Source organism: Siniperca chuatsi, linkage group LG19, assembly GCF_020085105.1.
Source record: "Siniperca chuatsi isolate FFG_IHB_CAS linkage group LG19, ASM2008510v1, whole genome shotgun sequence".
Taxonomy (NCBI): Eukaryota; Metazoa; Chordata; class Actinopteri; order Centrarchiformes; family Sinipercidae; genus Siniperca; species Siniperca chuatsi.
Window position 1 is genome coordinate 9,463,958 of NC_058060.1, and position 21,809 is coordinate 9,485,766.

General features: G+C 39.6%; 1 protein-coding gene across 7 annotated transcripts in view; it reads left to right on the top strand.

Moving 5' to 3' along the window:
- Positions 1-21,809, top strand: part of ntng1a (netrin g1a) — a 303,494-nt gene that overhangs the window by 9,286 nt on the left and 272,399 nt on the right. For 2 of the 7 annotated variants that reach the window (XM_044176495.1, XM_044176496.1), the window contains exons 1-3: positions 9,292-9,425; positions 9,794-9,897; positions 12,510-12,616. The gene's annotated coding sequence lies outside the window, so the exon portion shown is untranslated. Of the gene's footprint in view, positions 1-9,268; positions 9,426-9,793; positions 9,898-12,509; positions 12,617-21,809 lie in introns of those variants that run through there. The other 5 variants (XM_044176493.1, XM_044176494.1, XM_044176497.1 and 2 more) reach the window with 4 other exon arrangements.

The window sequence follows — 21,809 nt, forward strand, 5'->3', positions numbered from 1 at the left end:
TCTTGTCGTTGTCTGAGCGAGAGAGATGCCTTTGGCCACATTACGCAGGAGGAAATGTCATTACCTCATTGCAGGCTTGTCATTTCCAGCCTTTGGTCTCCTAGGGGCAGCAAGGATTTGTATGTGTGTGAAGGTGTGTGTGTGTGTGCAACTCAGTCACCCAACACAAATGCAGAAGGCCTCATTGCAGTGGTGGGGAGATTCACTCTTGCAGTTTTTGATGGTAAACTAAAATGTTTGAATTTCAAAAGTTGCCTATAGAGTTCTCGTTGAGGCGGAGAATCCTCTGAAACATTTAGATTTTGGGTCCGTTAAAACCATCACTACTATAATAACTGTATGCATGAAATTCAGTGTTATGTTAAAAACGTTTTTTTTTATGATCAGTTCTACATATAATATGTAATCAAACTGAATTTTAGCGATCATGTCAGAAGTCTGAAAAATCTGAAATAGATCATTCTTTAGACAGTCATTTGATATGAGGATACAATTTTACAATATACCTTGTTAGCCTTTTTTAGTGAGTAAAAATGCTCAGACACAGAAGAATATCTAGTTAAAACCTTATGTATCCTAGTTTGTGTCTGTAGCAATTGTAAAAAAACCACAAAAAAAAACCAAACTTCCACTAGCTTTTGCATACAGTTGCTATTGTGATCTCTTAATGGACATTTAACTTGTTGATTTTACCTGCAGAGTGCAAGGATCTGATGGTAAATCAAGCATCATGAAGAGCCTATCTTTTCTCCCACTGGGGGGCACTGTTGAAGCAAATACAAGCCTCTAACACCTAATCTGCCTTCACTGTCCAAGGAACGGTTTAACCAGAGCTGTGCCTTGGTCATTTTTTGGGGGGTTGTATCTTCTTAAACTACTATTTGTACTTGGAACAGCTGGAGTAGTAAGGTCTCCATTTTCCCAGCCCTCCTATGTTCGGCTGGGGCCAAGGGCTTAAGAAAAGGATTGGAGATGGAAAGTTAGAAAGTACCCTGTAAGCGTTGTCTGTGTCTCTGTGTCTGTCTGTGTGTGTGTGTGTGTGTGTGTGTGTGTGTGTGTGTGTGTGTGTGTGTGTGTGTGTGTGTGTGTGTGTGTGTGTGCGCGCGCGCGTGGTTGCTTGTGTGTTATTTAACCTAAGAATATTCCACGTTCATCCGCTCCCTGGAGATCCCTCGTCCCACCAATACCACATTCGACAGTTTGTTTCTTGCTGGACTGTATTTACTGAGTGAATGTCTGTCCTCAATTTCAGGCATAGATATGCAAATCACACTGGAGTTATTAATCAGAGTGTCACAGGGATTATGCAAATGAATAAGAAAGAGCGGCGAGAGACAGAGAGGAAAGAGAAGAGTCTGGACGTCAGCAAACTTGGGTTGGCATTCACCAGAGGGAGATAGTTTTGTTTGAAAGGGTTGGTTCGTGGCTGTGATCATCGTCCCCTTGTTCTGACCTGATTCAGACAGTCCTGGTGAAAAGGTCGTCTTAATGTCGGGAGATGTTCAGCGTGGAAGGACTCGAGCCCTGTCAGAGTAATGATGAGCCTGTTGTTTCACAGGGAAAAGCCAGACTACACGTTAATATCGAATTCCCTTTTGAAAGGCTCAGCCAACATTTTTGACGTGCAGCAGATGTCGATATGACAGCTTGCACCAACCTGTGTAAACATAAATCCACAAATAAAAAATGAAGTCTTGGTTAAAATAGTTTACTGTCAAAACAACACTTTCCTGAGATTTTTTTAATGAATTTTTACAGTGCCATATCATTTCAGAAAACATTTGTACTTGTCTCAGTTTGATCACCTCCTGTGTGTTACCTTGCTGGGAGAAGATTTGTCTTAGGGCCCAATGTTTTACAAATTTCATCTTGATCACAGATAACATTTTTGTTATAAAATGTCCCAAAGTTTCCCAGCATGAAACTGGATAGACATGCAGGCAATCAATCCAAACAAACTTTTCAGTATGACATAGTATCTTGGTGGAAAGTATTATTAAATGGCCCTGGAAACTTGTGAATTAATATCAGTAACATATTAGGTCTGCCTATGCCTATGGCATTATGCTTTCACAGGTTTTCAACACAGGTGCAGGCTGTCAATGCCCAAATGTTTGCTGGGATATGGTCCATTAACAAATACGCTGGTACTAATATTATGCTGTAATGTCTTCCCATATTACATTAATGTGACTATAATCAATATTTTTATCTCAACAATGAATCACATGACTACTTGTTTGTAAAAGGGGTCGCTTGTAGTAATTCTCGTAGAGATTATCACCTGACTGCAGTTTCTCTCAGCTCTACGGAGCATTTTAGCGTCTTTCAGCTCATTGTTTTGGTTTTCCAGACCACAACATTACTGTTTTGGTTCACTCTGACCAGTGAAAAAGCTCTAAATCCACTGTATGCTAGCAGAAAAATTAGCAACTAGCTGGTGAACATAGTGGAGCATTTAGCAGCTAAAGAGCTGGATATTTTCCTCAGGGAATCAACAAAATATTGGCCAGACATTCCTTAGGTGACCAGAAAAACAGCTCCAAATGAATGCTTATGTTGTTCCCTGTCTGCCAGATGTGTACACAGGCAATTTTCTGCTAACATTAGCCATATCAACTTTATACGCAACAAGCTGAATATCACACACACTATGTCAAATGTGTGTGATTTTCAGCTTGTTGTGGAGTTCTGCCTCCAAGTGGCCATATTTCTGACCAAGACTTAACCATTTAGTAAAAAGTCAAAATAACAATAGGCCTACTTTTACGGAACCGGTAATGATAACACAGCAAGTAGCCATTTATGCTAGCAACTAGACAGAAACACGACTCCAAATGAATGCTGTTGCTCCACATCTGCTGGATGTGTAAATAGGCAACTGCTTGCTAACAAGTTTGCCATATCAACTTAATAGGTGATAATAATGTCACAGTTGCATTCACAGCTTGTTTAAGCTGCCCACAAGTGGCCAAAAAATCAGTTATTGTTGATGTTTTGGCTGTGCTAGATATAAGATTTATGAAAATACACATCAGTCTTGCTGTAACAGGGAAGAGTTTCTAATTCTTTATATTTTTAAATCTTTCCATTCAGTAAAAGAATATGTTAAGAGGTAAACTGAGAAATTGTTCTAAACTATTTTCCTCAAAAGTAAAAAATTTAATTCTCTTGTCATGAATATGGCTCTGAGCGCCTGAATGGTATACTGTATGTCAACAAGTGCCACAGGATCCCTGCTGTTGAAGACCACCGCTACTCCTTAAACCCTGTTTCCACTTGTTCCTAATCTACCTGTGGGACTTTACAGATTGGAAATAGATCACATGAGGAAAGCTCGGTACCTGCAGTGATTCTTTCCCGCCTTGGTGGACGATTATTGGCAGGTTTTGGGGCCCTGCCGCGAAGGGTGAACAAATGCATTTCTGCAGATGACTGTGAGGCAAGGAAAGATTGAATTCTCACTCCCTTCCATGTGTGTATGTGGTGGGGGAAACGGGTGAGTCTCCTAGAAATAGGCAGTGATAGATGAGGTACATGGAAGAAGACAGCTACCCCTGCTCTCCAGCCTGGCTGAATCAGGAAACTGTCTGCCAACTAAATGCCTCTTCCTCCCTCCCTCCCTCTCTCACGCTCTCATTATAATTTTCTCCCTTTCCTTTCCATCCTCTTTTTCTCTGCTTACGAATCAATCGTTTTGTTAGTGCTTACTAGACAACAGATCTTTAGTCATTATGAGATTGTGCTTTATATCACTGCTTAATGAGCACTACACCCACTGCAAGCATTCCAGGCAGCAGCTAATGGTAAAAAAAAGCTAAACTTTCTTTCACTTGCTTTTTTCTGTGTGTGCATGAGTATGCATCTGAGTTAATTAAAATGTTTACATACTGTAAACTAGAAGAGTGCACTCAGTAGAGTGCAGATCTCCGCCAGGCTTGGTATCACCAAACATATGAATAACACGCCGATGTCGTAAGTCATTTCATGTGTTATCATTACGGCGTTTTTGTTTATCGTGTGTCATTTCACTCCATTTAGTCTGTACTGACTTATATTGTGCAGAGACAATGTGTCATTTTACGCACGAATGTAATGAGGTAGTATAAAGAGCGACAAAGTCTACGTAGGGACCAAGCATGGATGTATAATTGGGTGCAGCCCAAAAAGCATTTTCCCCATAGGCCACCATTATAAAAGACATGTCTGTAAAACTGTTGACAGGACACCTTGAACTGCAAACAAGGTCAATTATGACTCTTTCTATTATGAATTTTTGATCCATGGAGGTTTTGTATTTGTAAAACTTTCCTCAAGGAAAAGCGATTTAAAAATCTGTGACGTCATCACAATGTACAGTCTATGGGCCGAGCGGGAACTTGCGGGCGGGGTTAGCGGGAGAAACACTATTACGCAGATTCACTGGGCCGCATACCCCCGGATGTAAATCCAGAAGCTAGAAACTATTTCTGGCATATGTGCCAGACGAGCAATTCTAATTGGACTGAATAGGCGCCATCTTTGGTCTGTTATCCAGATCTTATAATACATCCATAGGGGACAAGGTCAGGGTGGATGGATGGGTCAAACAAACACAGGACTTTCACCCAGGATACTGCTGTTCGTGTCCAGTGTGAAACCAAAATTCAACATTGACTTATTTTAACTTACGTAGTAAGTTCACTTACACAACATATTTACCTTACGTACATACGTAACTTAAATGATATAACGTATTCACTTACCGGCCGGTTAAGAGGGGTGAGGAGAGGTATAAAACAGAGCAGTCGATGAAATAGGTTTTTCAAAAATTGTGAATCATTGCAACCACGAGAAGTCCTTGAGCATACAGTCATCAATGTGCACAAAAAATATTCGGCTAATGGGTCCAGTAGTATGTGAGATTAGGTGGAGATAATGATGCAACTTGATATAATTATTTTCTCTCAAAGTCGACCAGGTTCAAATGCTGGTAGAAACAAGCACTCACATGACATGTATTCAGAACTGACTGTTTTCAGTCTTTCTCTCCAGAGTTTCCCTTACGACTGAATAGGTGTCACACCAACTTAAGGTGCTGCTGACCCTAAAAGAATTTAATTAGTGTGAATTTCAGTGGAGCTTTAGTGTGCTGTGATGGTCTGAATGCTGTTGCAGAGGTTTTTCTTGTGGAAATATTCCTGCTCACACATCAAGAGTGGATTTTATAATACACTTGCTGTTACTGAAAGCATTCCAACAGATTTCCTCTCATTGAAAAATCTCTGTAAGTCACCACTTATGGTCTCTTGGGTGGATGGCCAAGAGCCCAAGGTCCACTGAGCCAGGCCAAAGTCAGCTAATGACAGGTGGCGGCCATCTTTGACCTTTGACCTTTAAAAAGGTTTTTTTGTTGAAACCCACTTCCCCAAAGTAAATGTTGTTTTTCATCCTCTCAGCCGTGGCTCTGCTCAGACCTCTTATCCCAGCCTTTGGGTGCTTCTTTATTCATTGCTTGAATAAATGTACATGACCCCTTAAAATAACAGGAGCTGCCCCAGAGGGCACACTTGAGCGATGTGACATTCCAGCTAACCTCAGATGACTTTTAAAGAATGGATAAGTGAAGGACAATGACGGAGGATGAGGAGGATGGCAGAATGGCCCAAATCAAATCAGTGTAAGCAGATAGGTTAAGCAGAAAAGGTTAGAGACAAAATATGAGACTAAAAAATTACACGAGTTAAAAACCTTTCCTTTTTGGCTGGAAGATTTTAGTTTTTGACTTGACAGCCTATTTCTTTGTCTAGAAGAAGTGCTCGCTATTGCCTGTATGCACACACTCATTAGTCCTCCGAAATAGGAAGAGCTTTTCACAGTAATTGAGACATACACACTTGACTGCTCATCATTCTATAAAACACCTAAATGCAGTGTTTGAATTTGCAAGCAGCTAAGGCAAGGTCTTCTGTCAAACACACAGGCGAGCACTCATCAAAGATTCCGTATTTAATCAGTGGAAGTTAATGCTTTACAAACAGACTCTGTAAAATGTTAAGCAGAGTTCCTAATTAGCCTATCGTGCAGTCATAATCACTTCAGAAATAAATTAAGCTGAAGGTATTTCAGTGGGCTAATGACCTGCATTGGTCCTCAAAGCCACCCTCTTCCACTAGCTGTCATGTTCAAAGAGGAGCAATGAACAGCACTTACTTTGTTCCTAACCTTTTGCTCTGTGGGTAAATATAATATACTTTATCTGTGCATGCAGCAAAGAACTAAGCCCAACCAGCACGTGTTCATGTGCTGTGTTTTACTGGATCGCGTTCTTGTCATCAAGTTAAAAATAAACCCGAAACAACATATGATACATTTTAGAATCCCTGAAGGTGTCTACTTTCTTTATGTGAAGAAATGAAGTGTGTATGATATTTTTACAAAGCATGGCTCACCATTTTGTTGTAGGTGACACAAAACTCTTTTTCAGTGACATGTTTGGTAATTTGGGACACACAAGTTCCCGGGCCCTTGCTGTCAACCATAATGACATATTTCAAATAATATTTTAAACTGATTTCTTGTTTTTCTTAACCTTAAATATATGTCTAAGGTTACTTGATACTATGTATTAGCCTATTATGATGTTTTATGATAGCTTAATGGATTATTATGTCAGCAGATATGCTTAGGTCCTATAGGCTAGGCTATTGATTAAGGTGTGAAAGCGATTAATCCAAGCGAGAATCCAACATGTTTTTAAAACATTTAATTTACTTAAAATATCATTTTGTAGAATTAAATCGTCTTTTCATCAGTTCATCAACCAACAGTACATACATTCATCAACGTATCAGTTCACCAACATCGACAACGGTTCATCTAGCCTATTCATCAACCTGGCTCATTAAATTTGTCAAAAATTCATCCAAACATTACAAAACAAAGCAACAGTGTATTCATCAATGTCATCAACATTTCTTTGGAACAGCGTCAACATGTTAACATTTTTTTTTTCAGTCCGAGCATAGATCTTGAACTTTCACAGTCTAACATTTAAAGGCATTCTTTGCAAAGGTATGATTCATCATCATCAATCACTCCGTTTTCCTCCCCTCATGTCTTATGGTCCCACTTTTTGCAGGCTCCACAGGGAATCCACTCCTCTGCTCTCTTCAGATCTTTTTTGTCCCTGTACTTTCCTCCACAAATGCTCCAGAAATTCTCCTCAGTTTTCTGTTTCTTTTGGGATTGTTTCCTTTCCCTTTCCCCTTGGCTCTGCTTCGAACATAGTCAAAGTGTGTCTCACTTGTATGGTAGCAGCTTGGAGGCTTGGATCTTTTCTGCTTGCTGGTAGAGGGCTGATTGCGGGTAGGCAGTGTCATGAGATCATCAAAACTGGTCGTCTTCACCTCAACTATGTTGCTGGGATCTGGAGGCATCATGTCAGCAGTGTGGATAGATGTGGAAGGAGCAACTGTGGGGTCGAAGGTGGCAATCCTGATCAACGTTTGCTGGCACGTCCAGGTTAACTGCTAGGGAGATGTCCAGCTCAGGGGTCACCATCTCAGTCACAGCGTTCTTCCTCTCTGCAGTCACAGTGTTGTCAATTTCTGGACCTTCTTCTCTGTCGCTCTCTCCCTGGTGAAGATACGGCTCTCCAGGTTCCACTTGAAAAAGGCCCTGTCTGCCGGCTGCAGAATGTGGGTGGCGTGTGCAGGAAAGCACACGACATGCACATTGTGGTTTCTCATTAGTTCCAAAAAGTCCAAATTAAACACATGGGAGCTGTGCCCATCCAGGAGAAGGACATATGACATATTTTGGTAGGGAAGTAATGAATTGTCTTCCCAAGTCCAGAAACACGTCTGCATTAATCCACTCGGTTTCCATCGCTTTGACCAGTGTGTTGTTGGGACCCCCATAGCACCACTCATGGCGCAACTGCTTCCTCTTGAAAGTCACCATGAGTGGGCTGTATTTCCCCCGGCGTGTTGAGACCTGCGAGTAGGGTGGTGATCCTACCGGTGACACCAAGATGATGCTGTAACCCTGTCTCGTCGCAGTTCCACAAATGGCTCGGTACATCTCGGATGCCGAACTCAGAGATGACATCCTCATAGGACTTGAACCACTGCCCCACAACTGGGGTGTCTCTCCATGAATCCCTGAAACCAATCAGTGGCCTGCTCGTCCTCCAGAGAAGCCTTTTAGGTTATTGGACTTTGCGAATTGAAATGCTTGCTTCTGAACTTCCATCTTCCTCATCAGAAATCCTCGCTTTGCCAGACTTGTAATTAACTCAGCCATGTTGGCCTCATCCTGTGCAAAATGTAGCTATATATTAATGCATTTAGTCATTGAGCAGCTAACGATAACAGCTAATAACATTATGATAACCACAAAATTCTTACTTAATAAACATTTTCAAGTCAAGCACTGTCATCTCTGATTTTTCTGCTAGTCTTTTCTTTTAGCCTTTCATTTATTTTGCCTCCTTGGACCAAATTATAATTATTTTCTTTCATTGTGCTGTTGCTGCTGGTGTTATTTTTACCCTACAGACCTTTTTCACAGCCGGCGTTTTGACATGTCATGACACAAAAAACACAGGTGTAAATTAATAATGACCAGATTACATGTAGGTTTGTTTCTGTTCTGTACGGTGCATGTCGGCTCACTGCCATGGCTTACTGACACTTAATGTTGGAAGAAGTACTCAGACCTTTTACGTATGTAAAAATACTAATGCCACAAAGTACAAATACTCATTTACAGGTCTCCATTCCAGGTCTACACAATGACCCGTTTTAGAGAGTTACTTACTATAAATTTACTATAAATTACATTTCTCAATTATTATTGATGCATTAACATACAAGCAACATTTTAATGCTGCAGCTGGTCGAGGGGGAGTTAAATCCAACTACTTTATATAGGCCTACTGGTTGTTTAACCTATAACACTGCATTATACTGTATTTTATTAACTGATTATATTTTGTTTGTAAAGTCTGAATCTGCAAAGTAGGCCTAACTATAGCAGTCAAATAAATGCAGTGGAGTAAAAATACTATATTTCTCTCTGAAATGTTGTGGAGTATAAGTAGCTATAAAGTGGCAGATAGAAATAGAAATACTCAGGTAAAGTACATGCCTCCAAGCTTAAATACAGTACTCGGGTAAATTACTTCCTACTTCTTACTAAGTAACTTCCAGCTACTGTGCAGATAATTATAATGGAGAGATAATTATGTTATTACTTCCACCTGTGCTTTTCCCGCTGCGACAAGTCAAAATGTCCGCTGCTGCCAAGCTCCCCTTCCACAAGTGATGATGTCATCATAGTCGGATTTGCCTGCCAACCAAGTGACTGAGCTGAGGAGAAACTGTTTTCCATCTGCACCTTTCTGTCCCTCAAAACATGAATAAACATGATGTTGTTCTCAGGTAAGTAAGCAGTTTTGGTTTGGTTGTATTTTTGTCTGAAAGAAAGTTCGGACCATTTCCTTCTTAATTGGTGCTTATGACTCCTTAATTAGCTTAAAGCGCGCAACATGGCGGCTTTTGTAGTGTTTGGTTTTGTGGTCAGTGTGTTGTACAGTGTTAGCCTTGAAACCGTGTAAGCTAATGTGTAATTGAAGGAAAATGTCAGTGGCAGTGCTTAGGCCGGCTGTCAATTGCTTATTTTGTTGAGTTGAATTTGATATCTTAGAACTCAGAGTTGCATTATGTATACAGCTAATGACATTGGTTAGCTAAGGTTACTTTGCCCTTATAAAGGAAGCTTCACTTTGGGTGCTGCTCTTTGTTTACAGTCTCCTCTGAAGAAAGGTGTCAGAGGGAGCATAGGAATCAGCTGAGGGAGGAAGAAGGAGGGAAGAACTTTAAAGCTGGTTTCTAAACACCAGCTGGCTACCAGGTAAAACATTTCTGTGTGACTGAATTAGCAACTAGTTGTAAGACATTTTATCTCCATTGAATATATTTTCTCTGTATCCTTTGCTAAAGTTGCAAGTAAGGACATCTTATGTAATATTAAAGTAATATTTAGTAATAGTTAAATATAGCTTATATGATTTTGTAAATTTTTGGAATAACAATGTGAATGTGCTGTCCTATAAGTTGATACATTAAGACAAATAGGCCTACAATATTTGAAACATACATCTTCAGTTGTTCATCGAGGTACATTAAAGCACAGAAGTATAAGATATGTGTTTGCAGATGAGTGAGAGAATGAAAGTGTGTTATAACATTTGTCATATTATATAGTCTGCCAGTATCAAGTGCAATAGAGTTTTGTAAGAGGGGAAGACAACACAATATTAAAAATGAACTTAATGCCTATAAATTGAAGGGACAGTTATCAATCAGTCAATCTAGTCTATAAATATATCTTTCAGCTTCTCACATTGAGAAGCTGGAACCAGAGAATGATTTCAATGGCATTTTGCATGCTGAATGAAATTGTTGCCTATTAATTCTGGCCACTGACTAATCTATTAATCGACTAATTGTTTAAACAGTATTTAATTTGTCAGGAAACAAGTTTTGAAAATGTTGCACCGAAATATTTGTCTAATTTTGATTGATGGAAACCGGGTTAATATGTTATGGTTTCTTTGTTTGAGTGGTCTCTGTATTAATTTCACCTTTATACCACAAAATGACAAACCAAAGGTGTACCTGTAAGAGTTGTCAGTCCATGTGACTTATGTTTACAGATCTACAGATCAAGGCAATCTGAACTCTACTTCTAAGAACTCTCGATGAATCTTTCTCTGGTGTGATTCAGACCAAAGAAAATTAACTAAAAGTGTGGTCAAACCATGAGTTGCTTATGCACCAAATTAAATGAAAAGGAATTGAATTTATTGCACATCTATTTAATCATTCTACACCTGCATCCACAGCGTTTCACAAAGGACTTGGGAAGTGAAAGCCATTTATGCTGAAATGACGAATGTCAGCAGTCATGATGTCCAGAAAGATTTCAGAGAGAACATCAGAGACACATCTAAAGCTTTGGCCAGAGCTGAATGAATTTGACGGCTTCCCCTCGCTGTTCGATCATACATAATACACACTCTCTCTCTCACACACACACACACACTAGAGAAAGCTTTCATTAGTCAGAAGTGTTACTGGCATCAAGTATAGAGTCTTTTGGTCTAAAAGGAAAGAGCTCTTTCACAGCTCTCACAAGTGAACAAGTGAAAAGATGCAGCTTTGACATTGCATTTCTGTGAAAGGATGTGATGTAGCCCAATCATTTGAATTCGGTTGATGGTGGGATCACTCCACACTGTAATGATGTGGGTGGAAAATGCTGATATGTTTATCACTCATGTATTTGGGAGCAGACAGTGACACATCCCAGCCTCAGTATCAAGCAAAGGATGAATTGTCCACTTCAGTTATTAATACACAGAAGAGTTCAACTCGTTCTGTGCTTTCTGAGGCTTTGTTCTGTTTAAGAAGGCACTTATCGTAATTGGATTTGGTCATAGCCTCAACGCCATTATTTGGTTTAAACTATTTAATTTATTCCTTTCAATAAATTTCACAGCCATGTTTATTTTTTGTGTGGAATGTCTTACTGGAAAAACATTACTTCATCATAGTAACATAGGAGATTTATTTTCAAATCCAGTAGTAAGCTCTCTTGTCTTAAAGGACCCACTCCACCGATTTTACATGTCAAAGTCAATTGACTAGTCACGGGAAGTACCACACAGCCTGTGCAAGCAGTTGTATAATGTCCTCTGAGGCTCTGGAGGGAGCAGTGTCAAGTCTGAGAAAATTACTCAACCAACATCACTTATTTAATCTCAGTTTAGGTTTATACTACATTTTTAACAGAAAGCCTGCGATGCAAACTGGGGGCATGGAGTTTAAAAGACGCATGTGTTTGTCAGGCAGGGAGGGTCTTACGAAAGATGCTATTGAGTTGCATTATGGGAAGTGAAGGACCCAGGGTTTTTGGAGCTTCGCCCATATTAGGGATTTCTGCATTTGACCTTTTGTTAAAAAAAGTTTCTCTCACATTTACTGTATGGCAGTGCAATACTTAATAATTGGAGTACACTTTTAACCCTTGTCTCTTTTTCAAAATGCTTGAGAAGAGAGAGCTCACTTAACCAAAACAAACTGTTTGTGGCTTTGTTAGCTAAATAAATTGCAGGCATGCTAATTTAGCAAAGCAGTTTCTGAAAACATGCAATTGTTGTGTGAATGTGTTTACAAGATGAAAGTGATGGTTAGCTGATTAGGTACAATGGTTAGGCATCATTTGAACACATCAGACAGATATATCGTTTATAAAATTATCAATCAATAACAGCACAAAAATTAACCTTGTCAACTCAAACTGTTGAGGATGTAAAGTTTTAAGTGCAATGAACTGCTTAATAGTCCGATTAAGAACGTCTTTGTGATCATCTGAAAGCCTTGTATGTCACAGTGACAGTCTCACTTCACTCTCATACAGTACGTACTAACTTTTCTCATGTCAATTTGTGTCTGTTTCAGTCTTGCCAAGGAAGACACCCTTCTTTTCACTGATAACAGAAAGAGGATATTTTCGTGGAAGCAGCTGAGAAGGGCTACACAAGTCTGGAGGTTTCTACCTTGACACGGTACAGTCACATTTCATTCTTTACACCAGCTCTACTTCACACACTGGTTGCATAAAAAGATTTTAATTTTACACCAAGGATTTTTATCAGCACTTGCCACTGACCGACACTGCCATTAGGGTGCTGATGATAATCAATCTCAAATCAATTAGGCATTAATTGCTGAGTCAGTGGGGGAGGCTGGTTAAATATTGATAAGTGTCTAAAAGGCCCATCAGGCTCTATTGACAGTTCAGGGAGACAGACAGCACTGGTTCAGCTGAGAGGGGAGGGAGGAGTGATGGAGAGATGGCTTAGGGGCTCGGGTCATATTCTCTACTCAAGCTGGCCACTTTGGTAATCAATGCAAACCTGCTCTCTCTCTGGCTGTGAGCTCTGTTCACAACCTTGATATTATCGTTGGAAGTACCTGCTCTACAGTTATGAAACTACCTAGACCCTAACCTTGATAAGAGAAGAAATCACCCTCTAGTGCTCAAGACAGCGCTTAAGAACATGGCTATGGGCCATGTTTTTGTCTCATTTCTCTACATAACTTAGACATAGATATTTAGACATAGATATTTCAAGTGCAGCTTCAATTGCACAGTAACGGTAAAACTGTACAACAATATGGAATATTTAGACCCTTTAACCTATATACTGTACGTAAGCAATGCTAAGCAATACCAAGGCCAATGCAAGGCGCATTCCTCACAATAAAGACGTAATGTCTTGTGCAAATCCTTGTGCACGTTGGAGCACTTTATCTTCTGTCAATAATGCATGTAACGTGATTGATCGGAACATTTTTTTTTGCTTTTTTATTTATCACTATTCATGGGCTAATTTCGTGGGTGTTTTGTACGCCTCTGTGAACATAATTTTTGTTTTAATGCTCTGCATTAAAGGTTATATTGATAAAAAATGTATGCAGACAAATATAAAAAAAAAAAATACATCCACAGAGAAAGGTGGGGATTTAGAAGTGGGCCAGGGTCCAACCAATACAAGTTTATGGTCCGCTTATGAAAAGACTGTTGGACATGGGATTCCAATATATTACCAATGTGGCATGTCGAAGGTAAATTAAAGTTCCGAACTACTGTAAATCTGCTCATTATAGTGTTTGGATCCAAAACGTGACTGTTATTGAGGGTGTCATCTCATGTAGCAGTCTAATGTTAGCCCTATTATGAGACACTTCGCTGAGGTAGCCATGTAGCCAGCTACGGTACTCATGTTAAAATAATAATCTACTGATCATGTCGAGCTCTGTGGGTTTTAATAGCATCCCTACAATGTACTGTACTGTACTCTTGGATTGGATTAAAATGTAAATATTGACCTAATGTCTTATAGTGTAAGGATGATTACATTTTATGGTAAGTGTTGCAATATAGGGCCCCTATAATTATTAAATGATGGGGGAAAAAGGGTCACCTAAAGCTAGCTAGCCATGTCCTAAGATTACCATAGATAACGTTACATGAAACACCACCGCACAAAGTAACCTAAATCTACAGCTAATGTATAGCTATATGTTGCAAAATGAATTCATTACTCTATCACGAAAGATTCATCACTTGATATGACTCACTCCACTTGACCATGAAATATGCAGGTTATGCAACGAACTGGCAACCACTGGAATCGAATGGGAGAGGGGGAGTGCGTCATCTAGTGGCTGGATGTTATCAATGTTATCAATAGCACCTTTAAAGCTGAGTGTCCTCTCTTACTATCAGCTTGCAGTGAAGACTTTACTGCCCTTCCCGACCACACATCTTTGCGAAGCAGGTTTCTCTTTTGTCAGGCACAAAAACAATATTTTGGAATAGAATGGATGTAAGTTTATGACTGATGTATTGCCTCCGGAACTGGAGGTCTGATCTGACTATGGAAAGAGCTTACCTCTGAACTTCAATGAAATGCTGTATTTAAGCTATATGGGCCTATCAGCCATATGTTGCTGTTTTTGTTGGTAAGTTGGTCATGCTTTTTTAATCAACTTTCTTTTTCATTTGCACTTGTTATTTTCTCTCCCTGCATAGTTCAATTCATAGCAGCCTTTTCAGGAAGGAGTCGAGGTTCTGTACTTTTTTAATTGAGCAATTAGATTTCCCACTTCATATTAAGTTACCTAGGTTTGGCAGGTGGCCTGCTTCTACTATCTTTTGCCCGTTCCTTCTCCTTTTTAAATTTTTTTTTTTTAAAAGGTTGGTGAAGCCATATTGTAAAACCGTCTCCTGGTATTTGTGGTACTTAGTCTTGTCACTCGTACCCTCTTCAAACCTTGCACTTGGGGTTGAGTAGGATGTTTATGGCGTGTAAAGGCCTATGTGTAATATAGAGTACGTGATGGATCGTCCTGCTCATGAATGATTGTGAGAGGTTTTTTGAGAAGCCACCATTCCACCTTGCAACCAGCCAGCTAAATAGCAGCTCACTAGCTTAGCTTAATAAGGAATAATGGTCTTTCTAAGATTACACTACTGTACTAACTTTTTCCTGTATGAGCTGGGTCACTTTTAAAACTGTTTTTTTTTTTTTTTTAGCATATTGATAGTCTTGACAAATTATTTGGCAACATTTGTTAGCTGGTATCCAGACTTTGCTGCACTGAGAAACAGTGCACTGAGAAACAGTACCATATATATTGGGAAAAAAGAAGACAAAATCCTGCCGAAACTGTCAGATAAAACATTTTCTATATATGCAGACTTCATTTGACAGCAGTAATGTGTTTGAAAGATGCAGGATATTAACCTATTCAGTACTGGCACAAAATGTTAGTATTGTCAGTTTCAATATCTCTTTCAGCATAAACTGAACTGGAAATATCAAAGTACAGTGTCAGTGTTGGCATTTGAAACCCATATTAGTAGCACCATAGTCTGTGCCATTTGCAGTTTGAGTTACATTGAGTCTGAAGCTTAAGAGAGGAGATGAGCAAGGACTTTGCCCTAATTATCATGCTGGCTAAACATGCTGTGTCGGTTAAATGGTGTTTGTAACAGGCGCAACCTCTGGCTGCTTATAGCAGCTACTTCCTGACACTCCCAATCAGCTTGATTGATTGGATCCTAAGCCACTCCCTAACTCTGATTGGCAGCTTAATGACAAGGGGGGAGGAGAAGAGATAAAGGAGAGAGGGCATTTTATCGTACGTAGCTAATCCAAAGTAAGTTTTTGTTTTTAAAATGTATGTGTGTAAGTTCTTCAGTTGTTGGTCTGCAATAAAGGCAGCATCAGAAAAATATTCATCCATAATAATCTGTCTGGGCTCTTTTCTTCGGCTTTCCCAAAACTGTCATATCTATCAAGATTAGGTGACTGGTGGAGCCCAATTCTCCCTTAAAATGAATCAATCTCACTGAATGCCTGCAACAACTGATGCCGACTGTCCAAGTGACTCGTGGTATAACCAACGCTGACAAATATTCAAGGCTCGTACCAAACCACTGATTAGACAGCTAAGTGATCCATCTTCTGAAGACAGTACTAACAGTCATGTAAGCATCCATCTGCATTTGTTTCTCATAGGCAGTTAATACCATTAGCCTTTTTGAGGAGGTGATTAGCTCATGATTTTCTATAAATCTTTGCCTTTTGTAATCATAAATCAAGACAGGGTGGTTTAGTAGCTTTAGTATCTTCTTTGATGCTGACCTTTCCTTTGTGTCCTTGTTTGTCTTTGGCTCCACAGAGATGTTTAAATGCCCCCTACTGTCATTAAGACTTTTACATAAGGGTTAGGGTCATGTGTTTTTTAACACACATCGTGTGTTGTCATTTGCTGGAGCTTTGCTGCTTGCTTTAAATGGTAACTGTAACGTTCTTGATTAAATTCTTTGAATCACAGGCATTTGACAGTGCACTTTCCCAGCTCTCATCTTCATCTTTCATTCTATAAAAATGTGTTGTTTTTATATAATATCTTTTCAGTGATAAATAGGATCTTTATCATTTTTCATCGGTGTCCCAATAGAATAAATTGTTTGTAATCAGAGAATTAAAAGAACATTTAATCTTAAAAGGCTTGTCGTGTGGCATCGCTTTGATGTGAGCTAATTCAATATCAACGTAACCTGAGGGCACTTAAGATGATGATTGGGGTTGTGATGAGATGTGCCTTCGGAATACTAGCGCAGAGTTGGCACACCCAGTGAAAACTAATCATGTGAAGGAAATCTTTTCTTTGAACCCTTCCTGAGAATATAAATAAGAAGAATTAACAGCAGCTGATTGCATGCCACCACAGGACATGTGCCAAAGCTTGCTTATGTGTTGTAGCAGAACTTTGAATAATAGAAACTCTCTGTTATATGAGGTCAGTCTTTGGAAACATTTTAGAGTTTGTATCATTTTTGTTTTGGAAAATGACAATGTAACAATTATTATTGTCATAGGGTCTCCGCAGATCATTAAAAAGTCTTAAAATGTCTTAAATTTAGTTTTTGATATTCGAGGTCTAAAAATGTCTTAAAATGTCTGGAATTGTAGGACGGGAGGCATTAAATTTGATCTGTGGCAGAGTGTTTCTATTTTTTTTTCTTCAGTTTTTATGTTTTATTTAACTGGTATTTTATATCTCACAATGACAATTTCCGCAGCATCTAATATATATTTGTTTGTACGGTTTGTCTGTTAAATAGGTAGCGCACACGCTGCTCGGTAGGCTGCAGTAGTACGCTGTGATGTACAGGTTCTGATCCGCATTTTAACCTAGAAGAAGAACATGTTTATCCAGCTTCCGATTTGAGGGCTGCATCGGGGGGAAAGGAAAACACAAGAACGCAACGCTGCGAGTAAGCAATGCAGGCTCAGCCATGGGTAAATGAAAATTTAATAAGTTCTAGCCATTATAAGTACAAGGCGGGATGTAAACATTGTCGCAAAACATTCAAATTTGGAACAATAGTAAGCACGGATTCTCACATGAAATATCAAAAGCACAAAGTGCTATGCTAGCACTCAAAAAAGTACTGTGCCAATTGCGTCGTTCGCTGCTGCTGTTTGGCTGCACGTACTAGAGATGATTTGTCTACTGCAAATATGTCTGCGCTGCAGTGGTGGAATGTAACTAAGTACATTTTACTTTTACTTTGACTTTTTACTTGTAGTGGAGTATTTTCACAGTGTGGTATTAGTTCTTTTACTTGTGAAGGATCTGAATACCACCACTGCTGCTCTGGCAAAGCCTTCAGCTACCATTCATCAGACTACCGCCATACAGTTTTATTTTCGTTAATGAGAAGGTAGTTATGTTAGCTAATGTGCACTGAATACTACAGTTATTCAAATTCAATAAAACTCAATAACGGTGTATATTGTAGTCTAGTTTGTTGATTTCTTTGGCCACGGTACGGTAATAATACCAATGGTACTATTCTTTCCTTTTAGAGGTATTAAAAAGGTCTTAAAAGTCATTAAATTTGTTTTTAAAAATGTGCAGATACCCTGTGTCAGTTCAGATGTGATTTGACCAGCTGGGAAAATCTGGGAGAATTAGTGCTTAACGCTGTCCTCACCATTACATACTGTTGAAGTGCTTTAGAGCGAGGCAGCTATTTCCTATTTGTTCTGCTGAGCTTGTTAGCGGCTAAGAGTAGAAAACTGTGGTTGTGCTGGGCATCTTGCAAGGTGAATGTGTGTAACAATATGAGCTAGTGTGTGTGTCATACTGAAATGAGGCTGCATTCTCAGCAAGCCTCTCCAAGGTAAATAAATATTTTAAAAAAAGTAATAAAATTATAACTCAAAGGGGCTGTAAATACAGTTTTCAGTCCACAACTGAACAAAATGACTGTAATATTTTGGTGAGATTGTAGATTAACAACAACGACTCAATAATTACTTGGTCAGAGAGTTCAGAAGTAGTCCGATTTCTGGCCAGTTTTCTAGCTTTTGCTGTAGAAGAATGTTGGCAAATTGCTTGTGCTATTTACTGGCCGTTGAAGACCAGGGAAATTCTGCAGGAGGGGGGGTTTCAGGGACTGACATAGGAGGGGAAGTTCTATAGATATTGTGGTACTGTCTACAAATGCTGAAGTTCCAATGCTGTTTCCACTAGCAAGCTTTTCACGAGGACAATTTCAGAAACCTTTTTCACACAGGTTTTTTTTTAATGAACTCCATGGAATGTAAAATTACAAACTAAACATCAATAAACATATCATACCAGTATTTTAAAAAATCTTAAGACAGACTTCAACAGGTCCAAGGTGCCACAGCAGCAAACAGTTTACTGAATCACATTAAGGCGTTAAAACAATCACTGGGCACCGGAGGCACAGGAGGAGAGGTGACATGTGATGTAACTGGGAGCAGATTGACTTCTACAAGACCGGCCATTTGGTACAATTCTAATTAATCCACTAACTCTCCCTGGGACTGCTGTTAGCACCACAGCCGTTCACACAAACTTACTTGGCCAAGGACACCAGCTAAGAGGAATTTAATCAATGTGATGGATAACATTTGTCTTTACAGCTCTTGCGGTAATTCCCATGTTAACCATTCGAGGCGACAGTACTTTTCCTTCCAAATGTTCTTGGCTGTTTTCTGCTGGCAAGTGATAAGTTAAAGAACCTAGGGCAGTGAAAAAAGTAGAGTCATTGCTGACAATGGGGAGCTCGCTTTTGACTACAACTGTGAAACAGCTCCACTGTGCAGTGTTTCCCATACATTGATTGATACACTGATACACAATATCAACATTGACCGCACCATATTGATTTTCAATTTTTTTTACTATTAAAATGGGTAAACTCTTATTTCATTGTAGAGCTGGGCTCGGCGCAGTGATTCAGCCCCTCAATTATCTAGAGTGAACATGCTGCTGTGTGAGAGCCAGCTGGGGCAGAAGCAACAGGTGAGGGATGTAGAAGCAGGGCAGGTCAGAAAAGCAGATTTCTCGGGAAAAGGGGCCCAATTTCTATTCTTCACTGTATATATTTTGTAATTTGTTTGACACAGTGTGAAGCAGTAGAGCTGTAGATATTGTTCGGTTATCTATATTTGCAGTGGAGCACCTTATATACAGTATTATTTAATAATTAATTTAAGAAAGTGTGGGTGTGTGTGCGCACCCCCGTCAGCCCGTCAGCTACCACCACAAACAGAATCTAATTCTGTGGGAAACACTGTTGTGACATTAAAGACCCATAACCACTCAGTTTTGTTATTTTGGGGCTGAAGAGTGATGCACAGGTTGCCCTATTCCTTTTTGACAGGTAAGTGCTAACAGTAGCTCTACAACAACTATGTTAGTTTGCTAGTTAGTTACAGCGGTTAACAACCTTGACATTCTGCTTCATTTGGTGCATCATTTGGTGGGAGGGGCTTAGTGGAGTGATAGGAGGCAGCAGAGAGAGAGGCGGAAGGTTTTGCATTGTGTCAAGTTCAAACTGCCTACTGCAGCTTTAAATCTAAAGCAGAATAGAGCCACTTTTGGCTTTAAGGCTGCTTTGAGTGCAATAAATCCTGTTATGGATAATGTTAAATGCCTCTTGAGTGATAGTTAATCACTGACTGGCAAGAAATGCAGCCTTTTGGGGGCCTTGATGTTATTTATGAAATTGCAGATTATATTCTGTCATAACCTTATTTCACACATAGAAAATGCAGTGCAAGTTGCCGTGACCGTAATTTCCCCAGAATGACTGGGGGAGTGGGTATACAGGTTACCTGATGCTGTATCATAAAAGCCAGTGTGTAGCCCATATGTTCGCCACCTGCACACAGTGCGGGCGGGGCAGATATTCACACGGGGGTGTTGGGTGAAGTAGGGAGCTGTTTTAATCAAACAGGCCCTTCAGCTGTTGCCCACCAGGTGAATTGCAAAGTGTCTTCTACTGACACAACATGCCAGTGAAGGAGAGCAGGCTCCTCGCGTGTCAACTCTTTATTGTAACTCGCGGTTGTGCTGGGCTTTAACAAGGCTTCAGAGAAAGCAGTACACAGGACAGAGGGCTGCATAATTGTAGTACTGTGTAATCATGGGAGCTGACAGAGGGCTTTTTTTTTTTTGCTGTCACAGGTTGCCTCATGCCATGCTGCGTACAATAGCAGGAAACCATACTAAACTGATGAGTGAATTTGCATCAGGCATGTGTTCCTGTGTGGTATCATGCAAGCAACTATTCCCTCCACCCTTCCATCTGATATTCAAACAAGCAACAATATTTTGGAATATATTTAGAAAATCATTACAAAACAGAAGTCTAACATGTTTTGACAAATATTATATGTTACCATCTGCGATTGTTGGCACCAATGATGCAGTAAAAATTAGGAAACTAGAATGAATTACAATAGCATGAATAACAACAAGCAACTTTCATAGAAGTAGCAAACTGTAAGTTATCCTGACATTCACATGAAACCCAGCAGTCAGTGCGGTAGAGAACAAAGGCAACATGAGAAAAACGCTGAAGAAAAAGCATGGGCCTGTCATGAATATTAATATTTGCAATTGTTTTAAATCTGGTGGTCTCATTCAATGGAGCAAAAGTGTGATTGACAGCTGGATGGCAATGGCGCACCAATCAATCAACCACTTGAATGAGCGGTATTCCCAATACCATATGCTGCCTACGTGTAGGACACTGCACTGTCTCTTGGACGCACTACCATTCTGCATTTTTTATAATTTAATTTGAATGACTAACAAGACCGACCAAGCGGGTGCTTGTAAAAAGGACTGAATATTCAGTGAAAATGTTAATGCATCATTTTATGGAAATTAGGCACTGAGCCAAGAGGCAGCAGATTTATAAACACCTGTTTGCTTTTGATGCCACAAACTCGCAGCCATTTCAATCCGCAAGACTTTACTTTTATTTGAGGGACATGCAGGGATACTCAAAAAATAATAAAAGGAGAAGGAACAGTATGTGTGTGACTCAGACTACGTCTCTATTGAGTTAATGGATCTATAGAAGGCACATTACAAGGATGATAAAGTAATTAACTGATCTATATTTGAACTTTTCTTGAAGAAGGAAGGGGATTCTTCTTTCTTTCCACCAGAGAAGTGAAAATCTGTCCCATTAAATATTCAAAAAGCTGTTTTCCCTGGGATAATAATTCATCATCTATATATAGCCTCCTTTTTATCACTCTTCCTGGATCATAGATGATTCCTGATTCCGGCGAGGCATTTTTTTTCCAGACTTTCCAGACTGAGAAGAATGCTAGATGAATAAAA